The 15,212-nt window shown below is 40.9% G+C and overlaps 1 protein-coding gene across 1 annotated transcript in view; it reads right to left on the bottom strand.

Annotated features, from left to right (window-relative positions):
• GABRG3 (gamma-aminobutyric acid type A receptor subunit gamma3) overlaps positions 1–15,212 on the bottom strand; it is a 647,580-nt gene that overhangs the window by 147,975 nt on the left and 484,393 nt on the right. The gene's annotated exons all lie outside the window — the stretch shown is intronic.

Raw genomic sequence — 15,212 nt, 5'->3', positions numbered from 1 at the left:
CACTGACACACAAACCCACTCACAGACAAACACAATGACAGACACATCTCACTCACAGACACATACTGACAGACACACACAATCACTCAGACACACAGGCTCCCCCCCAAACACACACACACACACACACAAACACTCACTCACATACACACTTACAGAAAGACACACACACACACATGCGCTCTCACAGGCACACACAATAACTCAGACACACAGGCTCCTTCACAGACACACACTGACAGACATACTAACTCTCCCTCACAGACACACACAATCACTCACAGACACACACTGACAGACACTCACTCACTCACTCACAGACACATGCTGACAGACATACAGACACACTGACAGATATACAGACACACAAACAGCCAGACACACACACACACACTGAAAGCCAGCCACAGACACACACACTGCCAGCCAGACAGAGACACACACACTGCCAGCCAGACACAGACATACACACACACTGCCAGCCAGACACAGACACATACATCCCCTCCCAACACTCACATATTATTTTTTAATTTTAAAAAATTTACCTTTGGGAGAGCTGAGTGGATTTTTTTCCTGGGGTCCAGTGGGGCTGTTGGCTGTGTCTGAGTATGTGTAACTACAGGATACTCATCACAATAGTGTCATAAGTAGCCAAACGGCATACTCATAACCATTCAGGCTTCGTCCAGTGACCATTTCACAGTTACTCATGTCATCTAAATGACATTTACCTACCTTACACGCTGAGAGCTACCTGACTTGACCATATGTAATTTTGAATAAAGTCTCTAGTCAGTGGCTTCTTCTGAGCCAATTTGGTAAATAGGGTATTACTGGGTTCCCTGGAGGTGAGCCATTTAGCCTAGTTAGCACTTTCTCTTACTTTTTGTTCTATCATAATTATTCATCCAATTACACGGATTTGAGCATTTAATATCTTATATTCTTTTCTATTTTCCAGCTATATACTCTTAAGGTTGGATCATTCCAACCCTTTGAGTATATGTATATTTTTCGTTTTCAGGAGCTACCTTGGATATCGAGTGCAGATGTTGTGACATTCTTATATAACCACACCCAGTGGTGGCTGATGGAGTTATAAGATGGTGGAATGTCTGACTCCTCCCCCAGAACTTTAATCCTCCCTAAACAGTACTCATACAGTACAGATAGCTAAGCATAATAGAAAAATGTTTATGCAATAAAACAAGCTAGGCACAACATAAAGATATATTTAAAATACATAGAGCTTAGTACAAAACTATACCACAATCAGAGCTAAGAAAAAAAAATAGAGATACACAGAGTACAATAGTACCTATACAATACACAGAGCTAGGTAGACTACAGAAATATCCATACAACAGGTAGAGCTGAGTAAAATATAAATAAATAACACACTGAGCTGGGCACAATAAGGAGATAATCATAACTAGTCCACACAGCCAGGATCACTGTGATGGATTACACAGAGATGAAATACAGAGATTCCTGCACAGGACATGTCTTTGTAAAATGATTTAGCTCTGACTCTCTCAATCTTAGCCCTCCCTTACATGGTCTCATCTTCAGTAGTGCCCCTGCCATGAGAACTTTAGTTTTTTATTAAATAATGTCAACTACTCCATTAGCTCTGAGCAAACAGTGTGCACATGGTCACACTGATCAGAATCATATCAGTCCTCAAAGTCACAGCCACAGTCATGCCGTTTGAAGCTTCACAACTTTCCAATTAGCCACAGCATGAGTGTATCAGCTGTAAAGTGACTAAGCAATTTAACCCCTTAAGGACACATGACATGTGTGACATGTAATGATTCCCTTTTATTCCAGAAGTTTGGTCCTTAAGGGGTTAAAGAAGATAGTGTGTACTTGAGAGCATCTAGGCATGTCAAAAAATGCAGTTGCTTTGAAATCTGCCCTGTTTCAGCAGGCTTTGCATATGCCTAGTGTAATTCAAGAAGTACTTTCATGAATTATTATTGAGTTACCATTTGGGCATCAAAGCCAGCAGCCCATAAATGGAGATATGCTTTTGACCTCTCTTTTCAGGGTCCATTATTGACTGATATCATTAGGGGGTTGGGTTACAGTGCCCAGATGAGAAAAAAAGCAAGAAACAATCACAGAGAGAACACAGAAGCAGCAGCTCATGGCCCCTGCTAAATGTTAATGTATACTATTATAATTTTCTCTCCCACAATAGCCCTAATGACTGCCTGAAAGCTGAATACGCAATGAGATTTTCTCAAATATATAATTACTAGATATATAGACCCATTGGAAACCCAGGGGTGTCAAGGGGAGGGGAACATTTTTTACACACGGCATTGTGCTGCCTGTCCCTAAAAATGACTACAGCACTGGCTTTGATGCCCAAATGGTAACTCAATAATAATTCATGAAAGTACTTCTTGAATTACACTAGGCATATGCAAAGCCTGCTGAAACAGGGCAGATTTCAAAGCAACTGCATTTTTGACATGCCTAGATGCTCTCAAGTAAGCATCTCTAAACAGCTACCAAAGAGGGAGGAAGGGACCTGCAGAATTCAAATCTATTACATAATTAAATAGACTCAAAGTTTTTCCCATATGTTTATGCCTTACCACCCTCCCCTCCAGAAAAAGAATCTTAGTACAAAACTTAGTCCAAACTGGTGAGGTGCTGCCCCAAGGGCCCCTATGGACACTCCTCCCCTGTCCACATTAATAGCATTAAAATACAAGAAATGTGCCAGATACTGTTTGGAGTGTTGGTTTGCCACAATGTAAATAATAAAAGATATAAGTAAAAGAAAAATAATAAGTGACAAAGTTAGAATTATGCAATTGATAAAGATTAAATGTTTTGCAAATAAGTTTTATTATTCTCGTAGAGCTGTACAGGGTAAAATGGTTGGCTAGTACTTGCTTGTCTTATAGATCTGGAAGTCCCACAAGACTCTTATCCCTGTGGTTCTCAACTACCCTTTGTGGTATCTCCATTTTGGACTTGGGCAGATCCAGCCTATATTCTGTGCAGATATTTTGGTACACCATTCCAGCAGTGTATGCTGTCCTTGCTAATATCTTGCACCTGACCACTATGTTCCTGGAAACAGTCTTTACATTTATGTGGCACATAGTGGGTTAAAGGAGCACTCTAGGGTCAGGAACCCTATAGTGTTAAAACCACCATCTAGCTCCCCTGGCCCTATCTTACCTCCCTAAATATGGTAAAATATTACTTGTATTCAAGCCTGAAGCTGCTGGCTCAGCCCCCGTCTGCCTCAGAATAGCAAGCGGTCTGCTGACATCATCAAAAGTGTTGTTCTGAGCCAATCACAATGCTTCCCTATAGGATTGGCTGAGACTGTGAAGGAGGCAGATCAGGGGCAGAGCCAGCATAAGTCAAACACAGCCCTGCCCAATCAGCATCTCCTCATAGAGAAGAATTGAATCAATGAATTGATGAGGAAAGTTCAGTGTCTCCATGCACAGGGAGGAGATACTGATATGTTTTGATGCACACTAGGCAAGACTGAGATAGGATGCAGCTCTAGCAGCCATCTGAGGAGTGGCCAGTGAAGTTATCACTAGGCTGTAATGTAAACACTGCATTTTTTTTGAAAAGACAATGTTTACAGCAAAAAGCCTGAAGGATATGATTCTACTCACCAGAACAAATGCAATAAGCTGTAGTTGTTCTGGTATAAAAAGAAAAAAAAAAGAAGCAGACGACTATGCAACTATTACGAGGGAACAGTTAAAAAATATAGAACAGTAATGTATCTGCTTACATGTAATGATAGCAAGTTTACTTGCAGATGACCCATTTCAGAAAACTGACCATCCATTTGTATTTATAAATGCAGATTATGCTAGTATTAATATCTTGAACTGGATCTTCAACTTAACTAATTTATGTGGCTTATATTTCGTACAATACGTTAATGTACAATATTGCACCATTTGTCAAATTGCCTCATGCATATTTTTTGTAAAATAAAACATGGTTTTAATAGGTTATTAGCCAAGGTAAGCTAAACATTTCAAATTAGACATTTCGTTTTGTAGCAGAGCTGTAGCCATTGAAGCTGATCATTAGAGTTTCTGTGCTTTGAAGGAACATATATTTTAGGGTGCTGTACAAACTAAACTATAGAGTTTTGAGGATGCTGCAAATTTCTTTTTGAGATTAAACATTGAAATATTGAAAAATTTAGAGGTGACAGGTTTCAAGGGTATTTTAGCAAAACGAAGATACACATTTTAGATTTGAAAATGTATACCATAATAAAAGTGACACAAAAACACTTTTATTGATTCTACAAGAAGCCACTATTCTCCATGGCTAAAAAGCATTACTAAGAGAAAATAATTTGAATAAAAATAATCAGGAAACCTTCGCAGAGCAAACCTACTCTTTACAAAAGAAAATGGTTGAGAAAAAATAATATCGATAATTTTATCCACTAAATAGGCCAACTCAATAGAAACAAACTCATACATTATCAAACCCCCCAAAATACTAATTTCTGTGCTTTACAAACCCTGTACGTGGAACAAGAAGAGCACTCAGGGCTGAGACTTGAAGCTCCTATGCGTGCTGGTGTGTGCACTGAACTGATGAGGCTCCCCAAATGTTGAAAATGCCACAGATAAAAATCAGTTATGCGGGAGAAGGGCCCAAGAGAAAAAAAAAAAAAACCTAGGCCTTGATGAAATAAACTTATCAAATATTTCAAAGATGTTAGAAAAGCATTCCAAATTATTTATCTTCACTAGTCACCGTTTTAGTCTATGGGAATGTTTGAACATAAATCATTTGGAATATTTTTCCAACAGTATTGAATCATTCGGAAAGCGTATTTAATCAAGGCCTTAATCAGCAGACTTTAAGCAATGGTATATAAATGATTGCAATGTTTATTCAGTAATACACTCAAACACACACATGTTTATATATTCCAGGCTCACTCTGAAATGAAAGCACATAGCACATACTTAGATGGCACAGGGGAACATAGTGGTTGTGCAGGTGCAGCTGCAACACCAGTAAGTTTCTCAAGAATTACTGTAATGTCTTTAAGCAGCTACATTGTGAATACAATTATAAATAGAAAATACAACCTACAAAGAAATAATAACAATGAAATAAAAACAAAGTAGGACCACACACTGGATGCCCCTGGTCAACTCACATGATTTGGACAAGACAAGGAGCAACTTCTGTCAGAGGTCTGATCAGGTACCACATTTCAGACAAGGAACATGGCACACATTATTACCATAATTGCCACTAAGTGAGTTTTAAGTCTCCTCATCTGACAGTATTCCGACAGTACATTCATCTGTGTCAGGGAGTTAATAAAGTACAGACTTTCTATCTATCCTCCGGATATCATTCCGATTCCTCAACAGTTTATCAACATCTACTGACACTACGGTGTTGCCATACACTCCTGAATGACTGACCTCTTGGACCAATTAGGTGACCATAACCTAGGTCATGACGAGATCACTAATGTCTTTTCAACTAACCCATTAACATCCAATGAGGTCACTAGTGATAACATTAATACTGCATTTTTTAGTATCCAAAAAACATATCAGGATCAGATCAGAAGCCTCTGGGAAATTACCAGTCTAAAACAATATCTGGAACAGAAACTAGTTCCCAGAGGTCTTCGCCCTGAGATTTTACTACCAGATAAGGTCCAGACGGAGGAACAGTTGAGTGAATGGAACTCCATTTTACTTGACTGTTCCTCCAGATTAATGGACTTTCTGGTCAGACTTGAATCCATGAATTTTGAAACCATCAATTCCAAACTTAAAAACGATATTGTAGTAATCAAAAACTACAAAACTGACACTCTATACACCCAGATGGAGAACAAGTTACAGCAGAATATCAGTAATTTTCGACATCACCTGAAAGTAAAAAAACATAACACATTCCAGAGAGATTTCAAGGATTTCAAGAGCGGTAGAATATTTAGACAGTCCACGAAGTACCAAAGACGCCAATATAATCAACGCGGTTCCTCCTCAGGTGAAACCGACTGGTCCGACCAGGACCAGCAACCTCAACAAAGACGGAAATCCCCGTCCAATCGGAATACGGACCGTCCCAGAGATACCAGTACCCATAAGAACCCTACCAATAAGAGCATCCTTAAGGCTACAGATAAGGTAGTTTCTTTCCTGGATATCCCCATACCTACGGATACCAGCAACCCTCAGACAACTACGAACTCCTCACTCAATCCTTTTTTAGACCAGGATCAGTACCGCCAACAACGGGGCCGACTGAGGGACAGGGATCGATGGGGATACAAGAACCAGAATCGGTCCCAAAGACAGTAGTATCCAACAAAGTTATTAACCTATCTGACTTCCACCTCGAACAACATCACCTCACACTACTCAACAGAGGTCTTTCTTTTGTACCCACCCCCAGCTGTGACAAATTTAACTGGTCCAAGGATGTCAATCTATTTGGCCGCAAATTAGCTCTGAATATTCTCCATGCGAAAAAGGACCAACTGCTGGCCAATGAAATGGGCCTCACCCTGGAGGACTTTGAACTTTCAAAAACCTTAGACTCTCTCCTGGCTGAGAACGACCTGTCAAGACCTCTGACGGACTTCAAACCCTCAAGCTACTTTACCCCAAATTTCGGGGATACACCCCACGTGGATCTGTTCATCCAAATGTCATTAAAGGAACTAGAGGCCACACCATACCAAGCTCCAGCTTTCTACAACTTGAACTTTATGGAACGCAAAGCATTAAAAGACCTCAAACAACTCACTACAGTGGTCATCAAACCCGCAGACAAAGGGGGCAATATAGTCCTCATGAACAGACCAGAATACGTTGGGATGTGTATGGCACACCTTGATGACTCACTCCACTACAGGGCCCTACCCTCTGACCCCACTAAGATCTTTACAAACGAGTTGGATAAACTCCTCAATGACGCTTTGGATGCCCAAATAATTAATAAAGATGAGTTCCGCTTCCTTTTACCACACAGAAATCCAACCATCGCAACGTTTTATTGTTTGCCAAAGATCCACAAGGGCATCCGCCCTCCTCCAGGCAGACCGATTGTCTCCGGCAACAATTGCTTGACTGAAGCACCAAGCAGGTTCATTGAGAAGATCCTCCATCCCCTAGTAGTAACCCTACCATCTTACCTACAGGACACTAAATCCACTCTGTTGAAACTCCAGGATCTAACAGTTCCACCTTATACGCAGTTAGCAAGCCTAGACGTGGTGGCACTATATACTAATATTCCTCACGACAAAGGCCTAAGGGCCTGCAGGCACTTCTTGGAAAACACGGCATACACCGCCCGGCAGACCAACTTTATCATCAACATCCTTGAATTCGTCCTAACTCATAATTATTTCATGTTTAATGGGCAATTCTTCTTACAGGTCTCCGGAACTGCGATGGGGACGGCCTGTGCACCTACCTATGCCAACCTATTTCTGGGGTGGTGGGAACAGTGTGTTGTCATGACACCACAGTTCTGCCACTTCCATGAGTATATCATCAGTTGGCATAGGTATATTGACGATATGCTACTAATGTGGTCAGGATCTGTCCCCTTGTTCCAGGAGTTCGTCAAGCGACTTAATGACAATGACATTAACTTGAAACTAACTTATGTCATTGACGAACATGAACTTGTCTTCCTAGATCTCAAAATCCTGCTAACATTGGATGGCACAATACAAACGGAACTATTCAGAAAATCCACCTCCACGAATAGTTTACTCCACTGGGACAGCCACCATCCATTCAAATTAAAAGCCTCCATCCCGTATGGTCAGTACCTACGCGCAAGACGGAACTGCTCGGTGGACCAGAGATTCCTTGACGAATGCCAAACGTTGAGATTACGCTTCAGGCAACTTGGATACCCTAACAGAGTGCTGAAAAACGCTTTCCACCGTGTGTGCCTACTAGACAGGAAATCCACACTGACATCTCACAGACCATCACAAGAACAAGTGGCCCCTCGCTGCATAGCTACATTCGACCAAGGTTGGTCACCCATGTCAAAGATCCTCAAGAACAACTGGCCGATTCTCCTACATAATCCAGTACTCTCCAAGGTACTACCGGACTACCCACCACTGACAGCTCGAAGGCCTAGGAATCTCCAAGACCAATTGGTCCGTAGTCACTTGGCAACTACTACACCTGCCACGAACTGGCTAACAGGCACAAAAGGGACATTCAGGTGTGGACACTGTAAAGCCTGTCGCTACATTCGACCATCTAAATACGTTACATCTACACAAACCCACATCTCCGTTGAAACCAATGCACTTGTAAATTGCAGCACTACAAGAATTATTTACCTGATCACCTGTAGTTGCGGGACGCAGTACATAGGAAAAACTTTTCAACAATTCAAACGTAGAATTCTCCAACATGTAACGTCAGTTAAGAATTTGATTACACCCACCCCGGTAGCACGGCATATCCAGAAATTCCATGAAGGCAACCCTGAGAACTTAACCTTCCAAGCCATCGAGAAACTATCTCCAAATCCGAGAAAGGGTGATTTTAACAAGGTCCTGTTACGTAAGGAGTCCCAATGGATTTTCTCGTTCAAGACCCTATCCCCACTGGGCTTGAACGAGGAATTCAACTATACCCCCTTCATCCATTGAGGTACCATCCGAGCTAACTATCAGACACCTAATGATCTCCCTGAGAGGGTCCCCGTCACTGCCAGGACCTCCGAACCTGGAATCCTGTACATATTTTTGGTGCCTATATATACGACTGTATGTCCCCTATCCTCGGAGTCTCTCGGTACTATATGCACTAGTCTTTACATTATATTTTTTCTCATTAATTCTCCCAGTAGGGTACCCCTACAAGAGTGTCCTCCCAAATCGATGGACAAACTCACTCCAACCGAATGACTTTCTGTCACTCTAACTCACCAACGTGCAACATTCTGACAGGTGACCTACATGGTTACTGTCATTGTTGTCAAAAGTATTATTCCTACTAATATCCTACCGTAACACTGGAATCTGTTTCTTTCCAGAACCGGAAATAACCTTCATACATCTGGGCAGACACTTGCACCCACTCTCAATCTCTTTCTTTTCTTTTCCTGATTTCTACAATGATATTGTTTAAACCTCATTCCGGAATTTCTGAATGAGTACCGGCAATCCATTTTGAGCCTTTTCGGCCACCGTCCCCTAACCCCTCCCCCTCAGGCCTCGCGCAACCAATGAGGTCTCGGAGAGGGCTATTTAAGACTCCTCAATCTGGGGAGTCTTTTTCCCCTGACGAGCCTGTGACACTCAGGCGAAACGCGCGTCGGGCTAAGACAACCGGGAGATTATATCCACTCTGCCGACACTCAAACCGACCTAGGCTTTACCTCGGGTGAGACCCTCACCCGCCCCACTGGACCATACAGCTGGGCTTCTCATTACCTAGAACCTACACTGATGCCCTTCGGGCGACTATTACAAAGTTATTCAATTAACTCAGTGTTTTGACCACCTAGACGGGTTACGTGTGCACTCAGCACTGTACCCTCTCCGTTATTATTATTATTTTTTTCTTACCTCTCTCTTTCCTATCACCGGTACCCACGAAGGCACCATTCCTTCTTACTCTCTATTTTGCATATCTAGGATACTCAATCCTTACAGGCACAGATTAGGGGTTACAGTACACTGCATTGTACTTACCACATGCAGACTGGCAGGCGAGTTCTGTTACATTCTCTCAACCTAAGGCTCTCACTAAGGAGATATTTCTCTCCACGAGCACCGTTAATTTGTATACTGAGTTCTGGTTATATATTCTAATAGTGTCCATTACTCTGATCCTATTAGAACTTCCCCGGACATATACACTTTAGCCCTGAGATAATCGCAGTACTCCCTAAATAGCCATATCGCATTGTGAGTCAGTATTTGCTAAATTGGCTAATTTATGTACTGGGATTTGTTTGCATATGTGAAGGGTGTTCATCTTATCGATCCTTTCAGCATCACCCCCGTACACGTACATCTTAGCCCTTAAGCAATTTTAGTACTCCTTAAACCCCGCTCTGCTATAATCGACTCTGACCAAAGCGGCACAGCACTCTGGTTACGGTGGGCTCTAATTAGGGGCATATATCCCTCGACGAGTATCACCAACCTGTACACGAGATGTTGTTAGCACCCTTTGGACAGTAATTGACACATACACTGATCCTATGAGCAAAACCCTGGACAGTCCAGCCTACAGCTGACAGTGGGCTGTACGAGCTTGCGGTATCTATTGCTAACCCCGACAGGTCAGGTTACCTAAGACCGGGTGGGTTTTTCATTTTTCATTTAAATCACGACCATTGATTTATTACCATCAAAAACCAGCACGAACGTTGGCCAGTACTGAGTATCTCACTATACACCACCTTATGGTTAGGTAGTGTTATTGTTATTTTTAACTTAAATTGATTGATTAAGGTGCTGAGCACCTCATCGTCTCCCTTCTCCTCCCCCCTCCCCCTGTGTACATAAATCAGTTTATGTTACCGAATAAAGATTAACTTTTTAACTGTTTTCTTTTGACATATGGGGTATATCCCCATAACAAATAGGACAGATTCCGTTCTCTTCTTGTTTTCATTAAAGTACAGACTTGGAGCGAACTTATGATTAGAATCCTACATTCTTTCCAGTTTCAAGCAAAGTGATAAAAGCATCCACATCCAGACTCTCTGCAGTAGACACAGCTACCTCAAATGCAGTCACTTCACCATCTGCAGCACTCTACATATCACCTCTGCATAGTAATTTTCTACCAGGCTCACTCATTTTAACTCCTCACTCAGCAATAAGAATTCTATGATCACAAGCTGAGATAGACTCCAACTATCTTCAAATGAAAACACAGGAGCTTGGGAGAAGACATGGACAGAACATATGAATAAGCAAAGAAAAAAGCAAAGAAAATAGATTATAAATGCCAAATACACCAACATGAGTAAAGTGGAGGGGCCCTTGCTAACATTTCCATCCGTAGTGCCTCCAGGCCAGAATGGACCAGTTGCAACATATCAGTAAAAGGGCCACCTTAAAAGCATTATAGGCCGCTTGGCAGAAGTGCACTGGGGACCTGCCTACACAAACACTCAGATGAATAAAAATGTAAACTATTGATAAATTAAGCTTATATTTATTGGTACCTCCAACAAATGCAATACATACATACAATACTTACACACAGACTGCTGAATACATACACACAGACTGTTGAATACACACAGACAGACTGCTGAATACACACACACACACACACACAGTTGTAAACATACACACAGATTGATGAATACATACACACAGACGGCTGAATACATACACACGGAATGCTGAATACACACACACACACACACACATAGTTGAATACATACACACAGATTGCTGAATACATACACACAGACTGCTGAATACATACACACAGAATGCTAAATGCACACAGACAGACTGCTGAATAGATAAACACATACTGTTGAATACACACAGACTACTGAATACATGCACACATATTGCTGAATACATGCACACATACTGCTGAATACAAACACAGATTGCAGTGAGGGGTGCAGTGTATAGTAGTGAAGTGTGTGAAAGGGGCAGTATGTGTGTGTGAAAGGTGCAGTGTATGTGTGAGGGGTGCATAGTGTCTACATTGTGTGTGAGAGGTGCAGAGAGTTTATATTGTTTGTGGTGGCAGGCTGACTTCTCTCTTGTCCTCCCATGAGTGGAGTGCTTTTTCCGAGGCCTGGACAGTCTGCTCATGGGAGGAACACACAGCCACCCAGGCCTCCTCCTCTGTCCTTTCCTGGAAGGAAATGTAAGGAAGCAGGTGAAGGAAATCTTTAATCTCCCTTACCAGCCTGAGAAGGAAGACAGCAAGGCCGACTGTGCATGGGCCAGCAGAGGAGGTGAAAGACTCAGCCCATGGGCATCGCTGTGGGGCCCCTAGGTTTGTGGGGCTCCCAGGCAACTGCCCAGCATACCCATGTGGAAAGAAGGCCCTGATCAGTAACCTTGAAGAAAGTTGGAAAGGACACATAAAGATGATATTTAGGCAGATTGTATTGGAAAAATCATACAATGTTTTGGCTCCCACATGAGCCTTTATCAAGCTTAAAAGTTCCTGTTGAATCTGAAACATTGTATAATTATCCTATAAAATCTGCCCAAGCTTTATCTATATGTGCTCAGTCCATGTTTCTTCATGATTATTTCAATTTACCACCATGGTCACTATGATAGGATATCACCCATTCCACCCATGCAATAGAGAACCTTACATCTGTGTAAACCACTTCAACACCAGCTTGTATATCACAATATTTCTTAAGGTTCACTAGAAGAATCATAAACAAGTTAGGATAGGGGTAGGGTTGGGGTTAGGAGTAGGGTTAGGGTTAGGGGTAGGAGTAGGGTTAGGTTAGGGTTAGGGGTAGGGTTAGGGGTAGGATTAGGGGGTTGTTGTAGGCTTAGGGGTTAGGGGTAGGGTTAGGGGTTAGGGGTATGGTTAGGGAAGTCCTGAAGTGCCGAAGTCCCTAAGTGCTGAATTGCTGAATTCCTGAAAAGACAAAGTCATGAATTTCGGAAGTGCCGAACCAAACTGAAGTGGCGAATTGCCGAAGTCCTGAATTTCGGAAGTGCCGAACAGAACCAATTTTTTTGCCATTGCACATCCCTAGATATTAGTTGATCACAATAATCACAATGCAGGGAACAAAATAAAGATCAAAATAAGAGTTAGGGAATTGTCAAAAGCCCAAACTCCTGAAGTGCTGAAGTCCCGAAGTCCCTAAGTGCTGAAGTCCTGAAGTGAAGTGCCGAAACAAACCGAAGAGCCAAACCAAACCGAAGTGCCGAAGTGCTGAATTGCCAAAGTCCCGAATTGCCAAACTCCCGAATTGCCAAAGTCCCGAATTTCGAAAGTGCCAAACCGAACCGCGGAAGTCCCGAATTGCCATAGTCCCGAATTTTGGAAGTGCAGAACTTAACCAAATTGTTTGCCCATGCACATCCCTAGATATTAGTTGATCACAATAATCACAACGCAGGGATCAAAAAAATACCCCTGATGCAATGCAATGATGCAATGAATGAGCAGAAAAAAAAAGTATCATAAACTACTGCATCACAACTTGGTAGCAATACTAATATCTTTAAAAAGAGATTATACGACTTTTGAACTTTTATAAATAGGGCCTACAGTTCAGCCACCCAATTGGAGATTCAATTAGGAATTTCATAAATCATTTCTATGAGCATATTGAACATGTCAGAATGAGAGACTTGACAGATTGCAAAAATACCCATATAGGCCAGGGGTAGGCAACCTTCAGCACGGTTGCCTACCCAAGATATAGGCTATACAAGAATATACTTATGTCCAACTGCTCTCAACAGCTTATCCAGAGAGCCATCAATCATTATTAGTGAGTCAGTTTGGGCTGTAGTGGAAGAAGTAGAGGAATGTAAATTATAGCAGTGCAGCATTTTATGATGTATGTTTACCTTCTATAAAGGAAATTTGCAATTAAACATTTCCCAGAGGGAAACAATGTAAGTTGTTCAATCTTTTACCACCGGCTAATTGTTTTATGACAACAATGATCTAATATAGCGCTGCCCTAAGTGTCCTTGTGGATGAGCCACCACTGACTATTTTTTTACCTGTCTGTTAACGTTTTTTAAATTCATATTATGAGCTGGATTATCTTGGCTAAGAGAGGGTTTACTCTGCTTTATGAAAAGAAATTTCCCCATAGATATCAATAGAGGAATTGTTATTCAAGGAGCAGAAAAAAAAGCATTACTCTGCTAAGAGAATCTGGCCCTGTAATGTAGTTTAATTCTTAGTCAATTTATACTCTTTTTCTTTTTTTTTTTTTTTTTTATATGGTAAGGCTTGAATACTTATATTGTTATTTGTTACTTTATTCTTCAATTATGTGTGTTTTAACATATGTAAGTTGTCATTTTTGGGTGTATTCCTGTTTCCTCTCTTGCTCATCTTTGGACTGATTTCAATGTGCCCACAATTCAAAATAAGACACTGCTAACATACGCTCTCTCATTATAAAAAAAAAGTAAAATCTTTTTTTAAATAAATGAAATTTCAAACATTATAGAGTCATTCATAAATATGTACCAAGCATCCATAGTGTTTAGTAAGCAGTGTTTAATATGTTCGTTTTATACGCATTCAATCATTCATTATGTTTTCAATTTCAGTTCTATTTTTCTGACAAACGTTGTAGGTGTAATTTAAAAAAAAAAAAATATTTTGTCAAATGTTATCTGCTCATCTCAGTCATTCTTTTCACAGACTAGATATAGCACGAAAAACATGAATATAATATATACCTTATTACTCCTAGGATGTTGAATTGCATTATATTGCTTTGTAGTTATTTACCAAGAAGCCACCATCACTTAGCACCCACAAATAATCGTCAGAAAAATTGAAAAGATTATATCACAAAGTGAAAACATAAGTGGACATGCTTCAAAAAACATAACATGGTTGGTATATATTATGAAAGGCATTGACTATAATCCTCCACAATATGTTTGTATAAATACGCATTCTTTTATGTCTCTTTTTTATGCTGCTCAGCCTCTTGATGGATGGCTTCTTAGTCACTCAATGTCACCTGCAATACAAAGCATAAGCATTGTTTCTGATCATCTAGCAGAAAAGGATGATTGGAATCTTTTCCTGTGTTCCTCCAGGTAAAAGTGATAACATATATTAATGATAGCATTTCCCAGTGTCTATTTCCCTAACAAATGCAATGCATAGTAATTGTTTAGCTGACTTGATTTTTACCTGTATATTCAGACTGAAGACAAGCAATTATCTGATCCTGCAGATGTCACTGTTTGAGAAATGAGGAAGATTTAGGAGCTGTAGTGTTCCAATACAGGTATCAACATTCACAGCTGTTTGAAAGACTACAACTCCCAGAGCATTCCATTATTCGGCATTCGTGTTATTGATGTTTTCATTGGTACCTGTGTGTGAGAAAGTAATGGGAATGCCTTTCCCATTAATATCCTTGACATGAGGAAACAATGCTGGTGATCGAATCTTAAGAAAAAAAAGGTTGTATTAGTGAAGGAAAACAAATCAAAGAGGCACAAC

The sequence above is a fragment of the Pelobates fuscus genome, chromosome 1 (assembly GCF_036172605.1).
Source record: "Pelobates fuscus isolate aPelFus1 chromosome 1, aPelFus1.pri, whole genome shotgun sequence".
NCBI lineage: Eukaryota > Metazoa > Chordata > Amphibia > Anura > Pelobatidae > Pelobates > Pelobates fuscus.
This window is presented reverse-complemented; position numbering and strand designations above follow the sequence as displayed.